Below are 17,500 nucleotides of genomic sequence, written 5' to 3'. Positions count from 1 at the left end.
AAAACATAATTTGTTGTCTTGATGCGTTTTCAAGACTCTTGGGCTGATTAGTCACACATCTCTTCAACGTTTCCGATGTACAAATGTTTGTGTGCAGTATAATATTAGTAACTAAAGTGTATACTGATTCAAAGTTCTAATCCAAAAGAAGCAAAACTGGCCTCAGATACTCATATTTGTCACTCATCCATTTTCTGACCCAGATAAGGGGAGAATTCCATGTTGAAATTGACTTAAAATGCAGATTCAGGACATTATTGTTGTTGTTATTATTATTATTATTATTCCTCTTTCTGTCCTATCATTTGGTTAAAATAAGCGACACCGGCCTATAAGCTAACTTTAAAAATAGGGTCTTATCAGATTTGCAAAGGATCTCTTCTTGCAACTTGTAGAAGTTAACGTTGTGGAAATACAGAAAGTGGAAGCATGGAATATCTATCTAAACTTACTGTAATCAAAACAGAATTTTATAACCCAATTTATTTAGCCAATGGCCCATATTTACAGTATTCGCTACAGGATGCCAATTTTCCCACTGGCAGACTGAGGCCCTGCTGTAAAAGAAATCAATCAATCAATAAATTAATATAAAAAATTCTCACAATTCATACATTCCATATTTATCAATCAATTAGTGAATAAGAAATACCACAAATAAGTACCCAAAATGAAAGACATTGATCGCATATTTTGCAACTCTGCGCTAGAGACTACACCAGGAATATATGAGAAGAAACTTGAAGGAAGTATTTCGACGTGAAAGGAGGCAGCTTGTTGTGGTAGTAAAAGTAGAGGAAACTGGATAAATTGAACCGAATTTGTTAATAAGAAATACTGGTCATCTATGATCGCATATTCCAGTAGTAAGGATCGAAACCAAGAGCAGAGAAGTGCAAAGCAACATTTGCTATATTCAGGTCCTATACTTGATTTTTTTAGGATCCGAATTATTGAAGAAAGTTAAGGAAAAAGAGAAAATGAAAGTCGAGAAATTGCTCTATTTATTATTTATATTGAATAAAGTAAATTTAGTTACAATAAAAGAAAGAAAGAAAAACTTCAACTGTTTTTAGTTATAAAAGAAAAAAAAAAAAATTAGAGTCTACAGCACCCGGTATTCCCAGGCGGTCACCCATCCAAGTACTAACCGGGCCCGACGTTGCTTAACTTCGGTGATCGGACGAGAACCGGTGCTTTCAACGTGGTATGGCCGTAGACACAAGTGTGTGTAAATTTAAGACTTATATTCGCTTCTCTCTTCACCGTTTCCGATGTACAGACGTTTACGTTTATGTGCCGTGTAAAATTAGTAATTAAAGTGTACTTATTAAAACTTATATAGATAAACTGCCTTCATACATTATTCAAATTTGTAATTCAGGCATTTTCGGACTCGGACATTAGTTGCTTAACCGGAGGTTTACACCTTCAAATGGACTTAAATAACAATGCATTTAAACGAAGATTCAGTTCATTTTTGTTGTTTTTGGGCATTATTATTATTATTATTATTTATCTTGTATCAACTGACTAATTCAATAGGTAAATAATCGACATCAGCCTATGAGCTACCTTTAAAGACGGACTCGAATCTGATTTGAAACGGATATCGTCTTGCAGCTCGGAAACGTTAAAGTTGTGGAAACACAGAAAGTGCAAGGAAGTGGAAGCAGGGAACATCCATCCAAACTTACTGTAATCAAAACAGAGATTTATACACCAATTTATTTTGTCAATGGCCCATATTCGGAGTATTCGCTAAGGGATGCCAAGTTTCACACTGATAGACTGGTGCCCTGCTAAAAACAGGTAAATAAATTAAAATAATTAAAAATAATACATTCCAAATATATCTATCAATTATTGAATAAGAAATACCACAGACAAGTATCCAAAATGAAAGACATCGATTGCATACGTTGCAATTATTCGCTATAGGCTGAATCCGGAATATCAGAAGAAATTTGGAGGATCTGGACGGCATACGAGGCGGCCCATTTCGATCCTGGAGGTAGAGGAAACTGAAAAATTTGCACCAGATTTGTGAACAAGAAATATTGGCCATATATTATCGCATATCCTCACAGTGAGGATGGAACCAAAAAAAAATTTAAAAAATGCCTACAGCACCCGGTATTCCCAGGCGGTCACCCATCCAAGTACTAACCGGGCCCGACGTTGCTTAACTTCGGTGATCGGACGAGAACCGGTGTTTTCAACGTGGTATGGCCGTAGACATTTGTATGTACAAATTTAAGACTAATATAGGTTGTCTCTTCGTCGTTACAAAGATATATTACACACACACACACACACACACACACACATATATATATATATATAAATATATATATATATATATATATATATATATATATATATATATATATATATATATATATATATATATATATATATATATATATATATATTAGAGACAGGGGAGAGCTCTGCTTACGACAATACATCCCTTCAGTTTCAATCTGTAAAGAAGCAAGAGCTTATTTGATCGCCGATGTCACTGACATGTAGGTTGCCATATTTGTGCAGTCATTTGAATAGTAATACAATGGCGAGTTCCGTGTCAAATTTCATCAAGGTTGTCGTTTTCTTTCGTCAGTCAGCTTCATTAACGACAAATGATGTTATACTCGGAATTATTTCTGAGAAAATAAATCGTATTTCTCTCGATTTCATGCAGGTATATCTCGATGAAAGGTCGGTCAAGTTTGCATGGCAGGCTAGTAAGCACAGGGGCTCGCATCGTTGCTCACAATTGAACTGACAGTCATACATTTTATACTATATGTACGACTGATAGTTTCATTGTAAGCAATGATACGAGCCCCCTGTGGCTAGTAAGCAGCCTATGCCGATACCGCATGGTGTCGGCGATTTCCAACGTTTTGATAAGCAAAACAAATATGTCCATACACCCCAATACTAATGTCCAAATATCAAAAATCGCTATTTTGGGACTATTATGAATTCATTCAAGGACATTCTAAATTACATCATCGCCACACGTCAAGATTGTTATTACATCAGCACATTCAAAATTGGACTTCATTCAGAAAACCACTGGCATTCATTTGGAACACTACCCTTTTGGACTTGTCATATAACTTTTCATGGACTATTTGTGATTTCATTTATAATGCTGAAAAGTATTTAAATTTTCACTTTGTATTCTTTATAAAAATAAATTAAGTCGGTTGGTTTAGATTGGCTAAGATAGCATTAAGGTGTTTTTGTTTATATGAGCCAATATCACATTATTCTTTTCTTGGTTTAGATGGGCTAAGTTCACATTATGGTACATTGGTTTAGATGGGCTAAGTTCACATTAAGGTGTTTGGCTAAGTTTCCATTAAGATATTTGGTTTAGATTGGCTAAGTTTGCATTAAAGTGTATTGGCTTATATTGGCAAATTTCACATAGGAATTTTATTTAGATGGCCTAAGTTCACATTATGGTGTTCTGGCAAAAGACTGCTTGGTTTTATTAGGCAATGAGGGTAGTCTTGCTCAAGGGTACAATAGGGCAACCAGCTTGATAGAAATCTATCATGTTAACCATTGGACTGATGTACATTTTATCAGTGTAATTTAGAGTCTGTTTAAACCATTCCGAATCCCCCCATCTCTCTCTCTCTCTCATATATATATATATATATATATATATATATATATATATATATATATATATATATATATATATATATATATGAAAGAAATAATATTTTCAATCTTTCTGCACTGTACTGATTTTCTGGTTGAATACTAAAAGTAAGTTTAAATATATATAAGGAGTTTGCAAATTTTATAAAAGTCAGCTTGCCTAGCAAGTAGTAGGTCAATATGATACAATGTAGAATTTAAGAAAATGTCATTATATGTATTGAAACGTTTGTTTCCTTTGTATCTGTTGATATCTAAAATCCATATCCCAATAATTAAAATTATCCAAGACTATATGTAAATAATACACGTATGTATGTATGTATGTACACACACAAACGTATATATATATATATATATATATATATATATATATATATATATATATATATATATATATATATATATATATATATATATATATATATATATATATATATATATCACAAAAGACACACACATATCTTAAAACACCCTCAGCCACCCAGGATATATATATGATCCGTTTTTACGAGATAAACTTATTAATTCAGTATGGTATAATTATCGAGTAAGATCAGTAGAGTTTTTGCCCTTGTTTGCAATCGTTATAGGATAACGCGTTAAAAATAAAATTACACAGAAGTACAATTAATGTTAATAGCTGATAAAGTTATGCGAACTTTGTTGCATACTCTCTCTCTCTCTCTCTCTCTCTCTCGTGTGTCAGTATGATAAAGCAAGAAGAAAAAGGAAGAACAGTAAAGAACATATATAAAAAGGTTTATTGAAACAGCGTCTCATCATGGTGTGGGCACCACGATGCATAGGGATAAATAAAAAAGCGAGTATTCCATTACTTTTCACTTCATTTGATATGCATCCATATGACACAGAATGCTCTCGGTGAGTACAGGGAATCAGATAAACGTCACTGTGCGGGACTAGGTATAAAACATTTATTGTAGTTTTAATTGTAAATTTTTCGGGCATTTAAGTAGAAATTAAATGATTTCAGTTCTAGTGAGAACAACATTTCGACTGTAAAACATAATTTGTTGTCTTGATGCGTTTTCAAGACTCTTGGGCTGATTAGTCACACATCTCTTCAAAATTTCCGATGTACAAATGTTTGTGTGCAGTATAATATTAGTAACTAAAGTGTATACTGATTCAAAGTTCTAATCCAAAAGAAGCAAAACTGGCCTCAGATACTCATATTTGTCACTCATCCATTTTCTGACCCAGATAAGGGGAGAATTCCATGTTGAAATTGACTTAAAATGCAGATTCAGGACATTATTGTTGTTGTTATTATTATTATTATTATTCCTCTTTCTGTCCTATCATTTGGTTAAAATAAGCGACACCGGCCTATAAGCTAACTTTAAAAATAGGGTCTTATCAGATTTGCAAAGGATCTCTTCTTGCAACTTGTAGAAGTTAACGTTGTGGAAATACAGAAAGTGGAAGCATGGAATATCTATCTAAACTTACTGTAATCAAAACAGAATTTTATAACCCAATTTATTTAGCCAATGGCCCATATTTACAGTATTCGCTACAGGATGCCAATTTTCCCACTGGCAGACTGAGGCCCTGCTGTAAAAGAAATCAATCAATCAATAAATTAATATAAAAAATTCTCACAATTCATACATTCCATATTTATCAATCAATTAGTGAATAAGAAATACCACAAATAAGTACCCAAAATGAAAGACATTGATCGCATATTTTGCAACTCTGCGCTAGAGACTACACCAGGAATATATGAGAAGAAACTTGAAGGAAGTATTTCGACGTGAAAGGAGGCAGCTTGTTGTGGTAGTAAAAGTAGAGGAAACTGGATAAATTGAACCGAATTTGTTAATAAGAAATACTGGTCATCTATGATCGCATATTCCAGTAGTAAGGATCGAAACCAAGAGCAGAGAAGTGCAAAGCAACATTTGCTATATTCAGGTCCTATACTTGATTTTTTTAGGATCCGAATTATTGAAGAAAGTTAAGGAAAAAGAGAAAATGAAAGTCGAGAAATTGCTCTATTTATTATTTATATTGAATAAAGTAAATTTAGTTACAATAAAAGAAAGAAAGAAAAACTTCAACTGTTTTTAGTTATAAAAGAAAAAAAAAAAATTAGAGTCTACAGCACCCGGTATTCCCAGGCGGTCACCCATCCAAGTACTAACCGGGCCCGACGTTGCTTAACTTCGGTGATCGGACGAGAACCGGTGCTTTCAACGTGGTATGGCCGTAGACACAAGTGTGTGTAAATTTAAGACTTATATTCGCTTCTCTCTTCACCGTTTCCGATGTACAGACGTTTACGTTTATGTGCCGTGTAAAATTAGTAATTAAAGTGTACTTATTAAAACTTATATAGATAAACTGCCTTCATACATTATTCAAATTTGTAATTCAGGCATTTTCGGACTCGGACATTAGTTGCTTAACCGGAGGTTTACACCTTCAAATGGACTTAAATAACAATGCATTTAAACGAAGATTCAGTTCATTTTTGTTGTTTTTGGGCATTATTATTATTATTATTATTTATCTTGTATCAACTGACTAATTCAATAGGTAAATAATCGACATCAGCCTATGAGCTACCTTTAAAGACGGACTCGAATCTGATTTGAAACGGATATCGTCTTGCAGCTCGGAAACGTTAAAGTTGTGGAAACACAGAAAGTGCAAGGAAGTGGAAGCAGGGAACATCCATCCAAACTTACTGTAATCAAAACAGAGATTTATACACCAATTTATTTTGTCAATGGCCCATATTCGGAGTATTCGCTAAGGGATGCCAAGTTTCACACTGATAGACTGGTGCCCTGCTAAAAACAGGTAAATAAATTAAAATAATTAAAAATAATACATTCCAAATATATCTATCAATTATTGAATAAGAAATACCACAGACAAGTATCCAAAATGAAAGACATCGATTGCATACGTTGCAATTATTCGCTATAGGCTGAATCCGGAATATCAGAAGAAATTTGGAGGATCTGGACGGCATACGAGGCGGCCCATTTCGATCCTGGAGGTAGAGGAAACTGAAAAATTTGCACCAGATTTGTGAACAAGAAATATTGGCCATATATGATCGCATATCCTCACAGTGAGGATGGAACCAAAAAAAAATTTAAAAAATGCCTACAGCACCCGGTATTCCCAGGCGGTCACCCATCCAAGTACTAACCGGGCCCGACGTTGCTTAACTTCGGTGATCGGACGAGAACCGGTGTTTTCAACGTGGTATGGCCGTAGACATTTGTATGTACAAATTTAAGACTAATATAGGTTGTCTCTTCGTCGTTACAAAGATATATTACACACACACACACACACACACACACACACACACATATATATATATATAAATATATATATATATATATATATATATATATATATATATATATATATATATATATATATATATATATATATATATATATATATTAGAGACAGGGGAGAGCTCTGCTTACGTCAATACATCCCTTCAGTTTCAATCTGTAAAGAAGCAAGAGCTTATTTGATCGCCGATGTCACTGACATGTAGGTTGCCATATTTGTGCAGTCATTTGAATAGTAATACAATGGCGAGTTCCGTGTCAAATTTCATCAAGGTTGTCGTTTTCTTTCGTCAGTCAGCTTCATTAACGACAAATGATGTTATACTCGGAATTATTTCTGAGAAAATAAATCGCATTTCTCTCGATTTCATGCAGGTATATCTCGATGAAAGGTCGGTCAAGTTTGCATGGCAGGCTAGTAAGCACAGGGGCTCGCATCGTTGCTCACAATTGAACTGACAGTCATACATTTTATACTATATGTACGACTGATAGTTTCATTGTAAGCAATGATACGAGCCCCCTGTGGCTAGTAAGCAGCCTATGCCGATACCGCATGGTGTCGGCGATTTCCAACGTTTTGATAAGCAAAACAAATATGTCCATACACCCCAATACTAATGTCCAAATATCAAAAATCGCTATTTTGGGACTATTATGAATTCATTCAAGGACATTCTAAATTACATCATCGCCACACGTCAAGATTGTTATTACATCAGCACATTCAAAATTGGACTTCATTCAGAAAACCACTGGCATTCATTTGGAACACTACCCTTTTGGACTTGTCATATAACTTTTCATGGACTATTTGTGATTTCATTTATAATGCTGAAAAGTATTTAAATTTTCACTTTGTATTCTTTATAAAAATAAATTAAGTCGGTTGGTTTAGATTGGCTAAGATAGCATTAAGGTGTTTTTGTTTATATGAGCCAATATCACATTATTCTTTTCTTGGTTTAGATGGGCTAAGTTCACATTATGGTACATTGGTTTAGATGGGCTAAGTTCACATTAAGGTGTTTGGCTAAGTTTCCATTAAGATATTTGGTTTAGATTGGCTAAGTTTGCATTAAAGTGTATTGGCTTATATTGGCAAATTTCACATAGGAATTTGATTTAGATGGCCTAAGTTCACATTATGGTGTTCTGGCAAAAGACTGCTTGGTTTTATTAGGCAATGAGGGTAGTCTTGCTCAAGGGTACAATAGGGCAACCAGCTTGATAGAAATCTATCATGTTAACCATTGGACTGATGTACATTTTATCAGTGTAATTTAGAGTCTGTTTAAACCATTCCGAATCCCCCCATCTCTCTCTCTCTCTCATATATATATATATATATATATATATATATATATATATATATATATATATATATATATATATATATATATATATATATATATATATATATATATATATATATATGAAAGAAATAATATTTTCAATCTTTCTGCACTGTACTGATTTTCTGGTTGAATACTAAAAGTAAGTTTAAATATATATAAGGAGTTTGCAAATTTTATAAAAGTCAGCTTGCCTAGCAAGTAGTAGGTCAATATGATACAATGTAGAATTTAAGAAAATGTCATTATATGTATTGAAACGTTTGTTTCCTTTGTATCTGTTGATATCTAAAATCCATATCCCAATAATTAAAATTATCCAAGACTATATGTAAATAATACACGTATGTATGTATGTATGTACACACACAAACGTATATATATATATATATATATATATATATATATATATATATATATATATATATATATATATATCACAAAAGACACACACATATCTTAAAACACCCTCAGCCACCCAGGATATATATATGATCCGTTTTTACGAGATAAACTTATTAATTCAGTATGGTATAATTATCGAGTAAGATCAGTAGAGTTTTTGCCCTTGTTTGCAATCGTTATAGGATAACGCGTTAAAAATAAAATTACACAGAAGTACAATTAATGTTAATAGCTGATAAAGTTATGCGAACTTTGTTGCATACTCTCTCTCTCTCTCTCTCTCTCTCTCGTGTGTCAGTATGATAAAGCAAGAAGAAAAAGGAAGAACAGTAAAGAACATATATAAAAAGGTTTATTGAAACAGCGTCTCATCATGGTGTGGGCACCACGATGCATAGGGATAAATAAAAAAGCGAGTATTCCATTACTTTTCACTTCATTTGATATGCATCCATATGACACAGAATGCTCTCGGTGAGTACAGGGAATCAGATAAACGTCACTGTGCGGGACTAGGTATAAAACATTTATTGTAGTTTTAATTGTAAATTTTTCGGGCATTTAAGTAGAAATTAAATGATTTCAGTTCTAGTGAGAACAACATTTCGACTGTAAAACATAATTTGTTGTCTTGATGCGTTTTCAAGACTCTTGGGCTGATTAGTCACACATCTCTTCAAAATTTCCGATGTACAAATGTTTGTGTGCAGTATAATATTAGTAACTAAAGTGTATACTGATTCAAAGTTCTAATCCAAAAGAAGCAAAACTGGCCTCAGATACTCATATTTGTCACTCATCCATTTTCTGACCCAGATAAGGGGAGAATTCCATGTTGAAATTGACTTAAAATGCAGATTCAGGACATTATTGTTGTTGTTATTATTATTATTATTATTCCTCTTTCTGTCCTATCATTTGGTTAAAATAAGCGACACCGGCCTATAAGCTAACTTTAAAAATAGGGTCTTATCAGATTTGCAAAGGATCTCTTCTTGCAACTTGTAGAAGTTAACGTTGTGGAAATACAGAAAGTGGAAGCATGGAATATCTATCTAAACTTACTGTAATCAAAACAGAATTTTATAACCCAATTTATTTAGCCAATGGCCCATATTTACAGTATTCGCTACAGGATGCCAATTTTCCCACTGGCAGACTGAGGCCCTGCTGTAAAAGAAATCAATCAATCAATAAATTAATATAAAAAATTCTCACAATTCATACATTCCATATTTATCAATCAATTAGTGAATAAGAAATACCACAAATAAGTACCCAAAATGAAAGACATTGATCGCATATTTTGCAACTCTGCGCTAGAGACTACACCAGGAATATATGAGAAGAAACTTGAAGGAAGTATTTCGACGTGAAAGGAGGCAGCTTGTTGTGGTAGTAAAAGTAGAGGAAACTGGATAAATTGAACCGAATTTGTTAATAAGAAATACTGGTCATCTATGATCGCATATTCCAGTAGTAAGGATCGAAACCAAGAGCAGAGAAGTGCAAAGCAACATTTGCTATATTCAGGTCCTATACTTGATTTTTTTAGGATCCGAATTATTGAAGAAAGTTAAGGAAAAAGAGAAAATGAAAGTCGAGAAATTGCTCTATTTATTATTTATATTGAATAAAGTAAATTTAGTTACAATAAAAGAAAGAAAGAAAAACTTCAACTGTTTTTAGTTATAAAAGAAAAAAAAAAAATTAGAGTCTACAGCACCCGGTATTCCCAGGCGGTCACCCATCCAAGTACTAACCGGGCCCGACGTTGCTTAACTTCGGTGATCGGACGAGAACCGGTGCTTTCAACGTGGTATGGCCGTAGACACAAGTGTGTGTAAATTTAAGACTTATATTCGCTTCTCTCTTCACCGTTTCCGATGTACAGACGTTTACGTTTATGTGCCGTGTAAAATTAGTAATTAAAGTGTACTTATTAAAACTTATATAGATAAACTGCCTTCATACATTATTCAAATTTGTAATTCAGGCATTTTCGGACTCGGACATTAGTTGCTTAACCGGAGGTTTACACCTTCAAATGGACTTAAATAACAATGCATTTAAACGAAGATTCAGTTCATTTTTGTTGTTTTTGGGCATTATTATTATTATTATTATTTATCTTGTATCAACTGACTAATTCAATAGGTAAATAATCGACATCAGCCTATGAGCTACCTTTAAAGACGGACTCGAATCTGATTTGAAACGGATATCGTCTTGCAGCTCGGAAACGTTAAAGTTGTGGAAACACAGAAAGTGCAAGGAAGTGGAAGCAGGGAACATCCATCCAAACTTACTGTAATCAAAACAGAGATTTATACACCAATTTATTTTGTCAATGGCCCATATTCGGAGTATTCGCTAAGGGATGCCAAGTTTCACACTGATAGACTGGTGCCCTGCTAAAAACAGGTAAATAAATTAAAATAATTAAAAATAATACATTCCAAATATATCTATCAATTATTGAATAAGAAATACCACAGACAAGTATCCAAAATGAAAGACATCGATTGCATACGTTGCAATTATTCGCTATAGGCTGAATCCGGAATATCAGAAGAAATTTGGAGGATCTGGACGGCATACGAGGCGGCCCATTTCGATCCTGGAGGTAGAGGAAACTGAAAAATTTGCACCAGATTTGTGAACAAGAAATATTGGCCATATATGATCGCATATCCTCACAGTGAGGATGGAACCAAAAAAAAATTTAAAAAATGCCTACAGCACCCGGTATTCCCAGGCGGTCACCCATCCAAGTACTAACCGGGCCCGACGTTGCTTAACTTCGGTGATCGGACGAGAACCGGTGTTTTCAACGTGGTATGGCCGTAGACATTTGTATGTACAAATTTAAGACTAATATAGGTTGTCTCTTCGTCGTTACAAAGATATATTACACACACACACACACACACACACACACACACATATATATATATATAAATATATATATATATATATATATATATATATATATATATATATATATATATATATATATATATATATATATATATATATATATATATATATTAGAGACAGGGGAGAGCTCTGCTTACGACAATACATCCCTTCAGTTTCAATCTGTAAAGAAGCAAGAGCTTATTTGATCGCCGATGTCACTGACATGTAGGTTGCCATATTTGTGCAGTCATTTGAATAGTAATACAATGGCGAGTTCCGTGTCAAATTTCATCAAGGTTGTCGTTTTCTTTCGTCAGTCAGCTTCATTAACGACAAATGATGTTATACTCGGAATTATTTCTGAGAAAATAAATCGTATTTCTCTCGATTTCATGCAGGTATATCTCGATGAAAGGTCGGTCAAGTTTGCATGGCAGGCTAGTAAGCACAGGGGCTCGCATCGTTGCTCACAATTGAACTGACAGTCATACATTTTATACTATATGTACGACTGATAGTTTCATTGTAAGCAATGATACGAGCCCCCTGTGGCTAGTAAGCAGCCTATGCCGATACCGCATGGTGTCGGCGATTTCCAACGTTTTGATAAGCAAAACAAATATGTCCATACACCCCAATACTAATGTCCAAATATCAAAAATCGCTATTTTGGGACTATTATGAATTCATTCAAGGACATTCTAAATTACATCATCGCCACACGTCAAGATTGTTATTACATCAGCACATTCAAAATTGGACTTCATTCAGAAAACCACTGGCATTCATTTGGAACACTACCCTTTTGGACTTGTCATATAACTTTTCATGGACTATTTGTGATTTCATTTATAATGCTGAAAAGTATTTAAATTTTCACTTTGTATTCTTTATAAAAATAAATTAAGTCGGTTGGTTTAGATTGGCTAAGATAGCATTAAGGTGTTTTTGTTTATATGAGCCAATATCACATTATTCTTTTCTTGGTTTAGATGGGCTAAGTTCACATTATGGTACATTGGTTTAGATGGGCTAAGTTCACATTAAGGTGTTTGGCTAAGTTTCCATTAAGATATTTGGTTTAGATTGGCTAAGTTTGCATTAAAGTGTATTGGCTTATATTGGCAAATTTCACATAGGAATTTGATTTAGATGGCCTAAGTTCACATTATGGTGTTCTGGCAAAAGACTGCTTGGTTTTATTAGGCAATGAGGGTAGTCTTGCTCAAGGGTACAATAGGGCAACCAGCTTGATAGAAATCTATCATGTTAACCATTGGACTGATGTACATTTTATCAGTGTAATTTAGAGTCTGTTTAAACCATTCCGAATCCCCCCATCTCTCTCTCTCTCTCTCTCATATATATATATATATATATATATATATATATATATATATATATATATATATATATATATATATATATATATATATATATATATATATATATATGAAAGAAATAATATTTTCAATCTTTCTGCACTGTACTGATTTTCTGGTTGAATACTAAAAGTAAGTTTAAATATATATAAGGAGTTTGCAAATTTTATAAAAGTCAGCTTGCCTAGCAAGTAGTAGGTCAATATGATACAATGTAGAATTTAAGAAAATGTCATTATATGTATTGAAACGTTTGTTTCCTTTGTATCTGTTGATATCTAAAATCCATATCCCAATAATTAAAATTATCCAAGACTATATGTAAATAATACACGTATGTATGTATGTATGTACACACACAAACGTATATATATATATATATATATATATATATATATATATATATATATATATATATATCACAAAAGACACACACATATCTTAAAACACCCTCAGCCACCCAGGATATATATATGATCCGTTTTTACGAGATAAACTTATTAATTCAGTATGGTATAATTATCGAGTAAGATCAGTAGAGTTTTTGCCCTTGTTTGCAATCGTTATAGGATAACGCGTTAAAAATAAAATTACACAGAAGTACAATTAATGTTAATAGCTGATAAAGTTATGCGAACTTTGTTGCATACTCTCTCTCTCTCTCTCTCTCTCTCTCTCTCTCTCGTGTGTCAGTATGATAAAGCAAGAAGAAAAAGGAAGAACAGTAAAGAACATATATAAAAAGGTTTATTGAAACAGCGTCTCATCATGGTGTGGGCACCACGATGCATAGGGATAAATAAAAAAGCGAGTATTCCATTACTTTTCACTTCATTTGATATGCATCCATATGACACAGAATGCTCTCGGTGAGTACAGGGAATCAGATAAACGTCACTGTGCGGGACTAGGTATAAAACATTTATTGTAGTTTTAATTGTAAATTTTTCGGGCATTTAAGTAGAAATTAAATGATTTCAGTTCTAGTGAGAACAACATTTCGACTGTAAAACATAATTTGTTGTCTTGATGCGTTTTCAAGACTCTTGGGCTGATTAGTCACACATCTCTTCAAAATTTCCGATGTACAAATGTTTGTGTGCAGTATAATATTAGTAACTAAAGTGTATACTGATTCAAAGTTCTAATCCAAAAGAAGCAAAACTGGCCTCAGATACCCATATTTGTCACTCATCCATTTTCTGACCCAGATAAGGGGAGAATTCCATGTTGAAATTGACTTAAAATGCAGATTCAGGACATTATTGTTGTTGTTATTATTATTATTATTATTCCTCTTTCTGTCCTATCATTTGGTTAAAATAAGCGACACCGGCCTATAAGCTAACTTTAAAAATAGGGTCTTATCAGATTTGCAAAGGATCTCTTCTTGCAACTTGTAGAAGTTAACGTTGTGGAAATACAGAAAGTGGAAGCATGGAATATCTATCTAAACTTACTGTAATCAAAACAGAATTTTATAACCCAATTTATTTAGCCAATGGCCCATATTTACAGTATTCGCTACAGGATGCCAATTTTCCCACTGGCAGACTGAGGCCCTGCTGTAAAAGAAATCAATCAATCAATAAATTAATATAAAAAATTCTCACAATTCATACATTCCATATTTATCAATCAATTAGTGAATAAGAAATACCACAAATAAGTACCCAAAATGAAAGACATTGATCGCATATTTTGCAACTCTGCGCTAGAGACTACACCAGGAATATATGAGAAGAAACTTGAAGGAAGTATTTCGACGTGAAAGGAGGCAGCTTGTTGTGGTAGTAAAAGTAGAGGAAACTGGATAAATTGAACCGAATTTGTTAATAAGAAATACTGGTCATCTATGATCGCATATTCCAGTAGTAAGGATCGAAACCAAGAGCAGAGAAGTGCAAAGCAACATTTGCTATATTCAGGTCCTATACTTGATTTTTTTAGGATCCGAATTATTGAAGAAAGTTAAGGAAAAAGAGAAAATGAAAGTCGAGAAATTGCTCTATTTATTATTTATATTGAATAAAGTAAATTTAGTTACAATAAAAGAAAGAAAGAAAAACTTCAACTGTTTTTAGTTATAAAAGAAAAAAAAAAAATTAGAGTCTACAGCACCCGGTATTCCCAGGCGGTCACCCATCCAAGTACTAACCGGGCCCGACGTTGCTTAACTTCGGTGATCGGACGAGAACCGGTGCTTTCAACGTGGTATGGCCGTAGACACAAGTGTGTGTAAATTTAAGACTTATATTCGCTTCTCTCTTCACCGTTTCCGATGTACAGACGTTTACGTTTATGTGCCGTGTAAAATTAGTAATTAAAGTGTACTTATTAAAACTTATATAGATAAACTGCCTTCATACATTATTCAAATTTGTAATTCAGGCATTTTCGGACTCGGACATTAGTTGCTTAACCGGAGGTTTACACCTTCAAATGGACTTAAATAACAATGCATTTAAACGAAGATTCAGTTCATTTTTGTTGTTTTTGGGCATTATTATTATTATTATTATTTATCTTGTATCAACTGACTAATTCAATAGGTAAATAATCGACATCAGCCTATGAGCTACCTTTAAAGACGGACTCGAATCTGATTTGAAACGGATATCGTCTTGCAGCTCGGAAACGTTAAAGTTGTGGAAACACAGAAAGTGCAAGGAAGTGGAAGCAGGGAACATCCATCCAAACTTACTGTAATCAAAACAGAGATTTATACACCAATTTATTTTGTCAATGGCCCATATTCGAAGTATTCGCTAAGGGATGCCAAGTTTCACACTGATAGACTGGTGCCCTGCTAAAAACAGGTAAATAAATTAAAATAATTAAAAATAATACATTCCAAATATATCTATCAATTATTGAATAAGAAATACCACAGACAAGTATCCAAAATGAAAGACATCGATTGCATACGTTGCAATTATTCGCTATAGGCTGAATCCGGAATATCAGAAGAAATTTGGAGGATCTGGACGGCATACGAGGCGGCCCATTTCGATCCTGGAGGTAGAGGAAACTGAAAAATTTGCACCAGATTTGTGAACAAGAAATATTGGCCATATATGATCGCATATCCTCACAGTGAGGATGGAACCAAAAAAAAATTTAAAAAATGCCTACAGCACCCGGTATTCCCAGGCGGTCACCCATCCAAGTACTAACCGGGCCCGACGTTGCTTAACTTCGGTGATCGGACGAGAACCGGTGTTTTCAACGTGGTATGGCCGTAGACATTTGTATGTACAAATTTAAGACTAATATAGGTTGTCTCTTCGTCGTTACAAAGATATATTACACACACACGCACACACACACACACACACACACACACACATATATATATATATATATATATATATATATATATATATATATATATATATATATATATATATATGTATATATATGTATATATATTAGAGACAGGGGAGAGCTCTGCTTACGACAATACATCCCTTCAGTTTCAATCTGTAAAGAAGCAAGAGCTTATTTGATCGCCGATGTCACTGACATGTAGGTTGCCATATTTGTGCAGTCATTTGAATAGTAATACAATGGCGAGTTCCGTGTCAAATTTCATCAAGGTTGTCGTTTTCTTTCGTCAGTCAGCTTCATTAACGACAAATGATGTTATACTCGGAATTATTTCTGAGAAAATAAATCGTATTTCTCTCGATTTCATGCAGGTATATCTCGATGAAAGGTCGGTCAAGTTTGCATGGCAGGCTAGTAAGCACAGGGGCTCGCATCGTTGCTCACAATTGAACTGACAGTCATACATTTTATACTATATGTACGACTGATAGGTTCATTGTAAGCAATGATACGAGCCCCCTGTGGCTAGTAAGCAGCCTATGCCGATACCGCATGGTGTCGGCGATTTCCAACGTTTTGATAAGCAAAACAAATATGTCCATACACCCCAATACTAATGTCCAAATATCAAAAATCGCTATTTTGGGACTATTATGAATTCATTCAAGGACATTCTAAATTACATCATCGCCACACGTCAAGATTGTTATTACATCAGCACATTCAAAATTGGACTTCATTCAGAAAACCACTGGCATTCATTTGGAACACTACCCTTTTGGACTTGTCATATAACTTTTCATGGACTATTTGTGATTTCATTTATAATGCTGAAAAGTATTTAAATTTTCACTTTGTATTCTTTATAAAAATAAATTAAGTCGGTTGGTTTAGATTGGCTAAGATAGCATTAAGGTGTTTTTGTTTATATGAGCCAATATCACATTATTCTTTTCTTGGTTTAGATGGGCTAAGTTCACATTATGGTACATTGGTTTAGATGGGCTAAGTTCACATTAAGGTGTTTGGCTAAGTTTCCATTAAGATATTTGGTTTAGATTGGCTAAGTTTG

At 33.7% G+C, this 17,500-nt stretch overlaps 8 non-coding genes across 8 annotated transcripts; all 8 read right to left on the bottom strand.

Moving 5' to 3' along the window:
• Positions 1-1,102: 1,102 nt before the first annotated feature.
• LOC149770645 (5S ribosomal RNA) lies at positions 1,103-1,221 on the bottom strand. The gene has a single exon (XR_016418630.1). It is a non-coding gene; the product is annotated as a 5S ribosomal RNA (ribosomal RNA).
• A 900-nt stretch (positions 1,222-2,121) lies between these two features.
• Positions 2,122-2,240, bottom strand: LOC149770644 (5S ribosomal RNA). The gene has a single exon (XR_016418753.1). It is a non-coding gene; the product is annotated as a 5S ribosomal RNA (ribosomal RNA).
• Positions 2,241-5,809: 3,569 nt separating this feature from the next.
• Positions 5,810-5,928, bottom strand: LOC149770643 (5S ribosomal RNA). The gene has a single exon (XR_016418629.1). It is a non-coding gene; the product is annotated as a 5S ribosomal RNA (ribosomal RNA).
• Positions 5,929-6,828: 900 nt separating this feature from the next.
• LOC149770642 (5S ribosomal RNA) lies at positions 6,829-6,947 on the bottom strand. Its single transcript, XR_016418752.1, has one exon. It is a non-coding gene; the product is annotated as a 5S ribosomal RNA (ribosomal RNA).
• A 3,561-nt stretch (positions 6,948-10,508) lies between these two features.
• LOC149770641 (5S ribosomal RNA) lies at positions 10,509-10,627 on the bottom strand. Its single transcript, XR_016418628.1, has one exon. It is a non-coding gene; the product is annotated as a 5S ribosomal RNA (ribosomal RNA).
• A 900-nt stretch (positions 10,628-11,527) lies between these two features.
• Positions 11,528-11,646, bottom strand: LOC149770640 (5S ribosomal RNA). The gene has a single exon (XR_016418751.1). It is a non-coding gene; the product is annotated as a 5S ribosomal RNA (ribosomal RNA).
• A 3,561-nt stretch (positions 11,647-15,207) lies between these two features.
• Positions 15,208-15,326, bottom strand: LOC149770639 (5S ribosomal RNA). Its single transcript, XR_016418627.1, has one exon. It is a non-coding gene; the product is annotated as a 5S ribosomal RNA (ribosomal RNA).
• A 900-nt stretch (positions 15,327-16,226) lies between these two features.
• On the bottom strand, positions 16,227-16,345 carry LOC149770638 (5S ribosomal RNA). Its single transcript, XR_016418749.1, has one exon. It is a non-coding gene; the product is annotated as a 5S ribosomal RNA (ribosomal RNA).
• Positions 16,346-17,500: the final 1,155 nt, after the last annotated feature.

Source organism: Sinohyriopsis cumingii, unplaced genomic scaffold (genome assembly GCF_028554795.1).
Source record: "Sinohyriopsis cumingii isolate HCF-2022 unplaced genomic scaffold, ASM2855479v2 utg002479l, whole genome shotgun sequence".
NCBI classification, from domain to species: domain Eukaryota; kingdom Metazoa; phylum Mollusca; class Bivalvia; order Unionida; family Unionidae; genus Sinohyriopsis; species Sinohyriopsis cumingii.
This window is presented reverse-complemented; position numbering and strand designations above follow the sequence as displayed.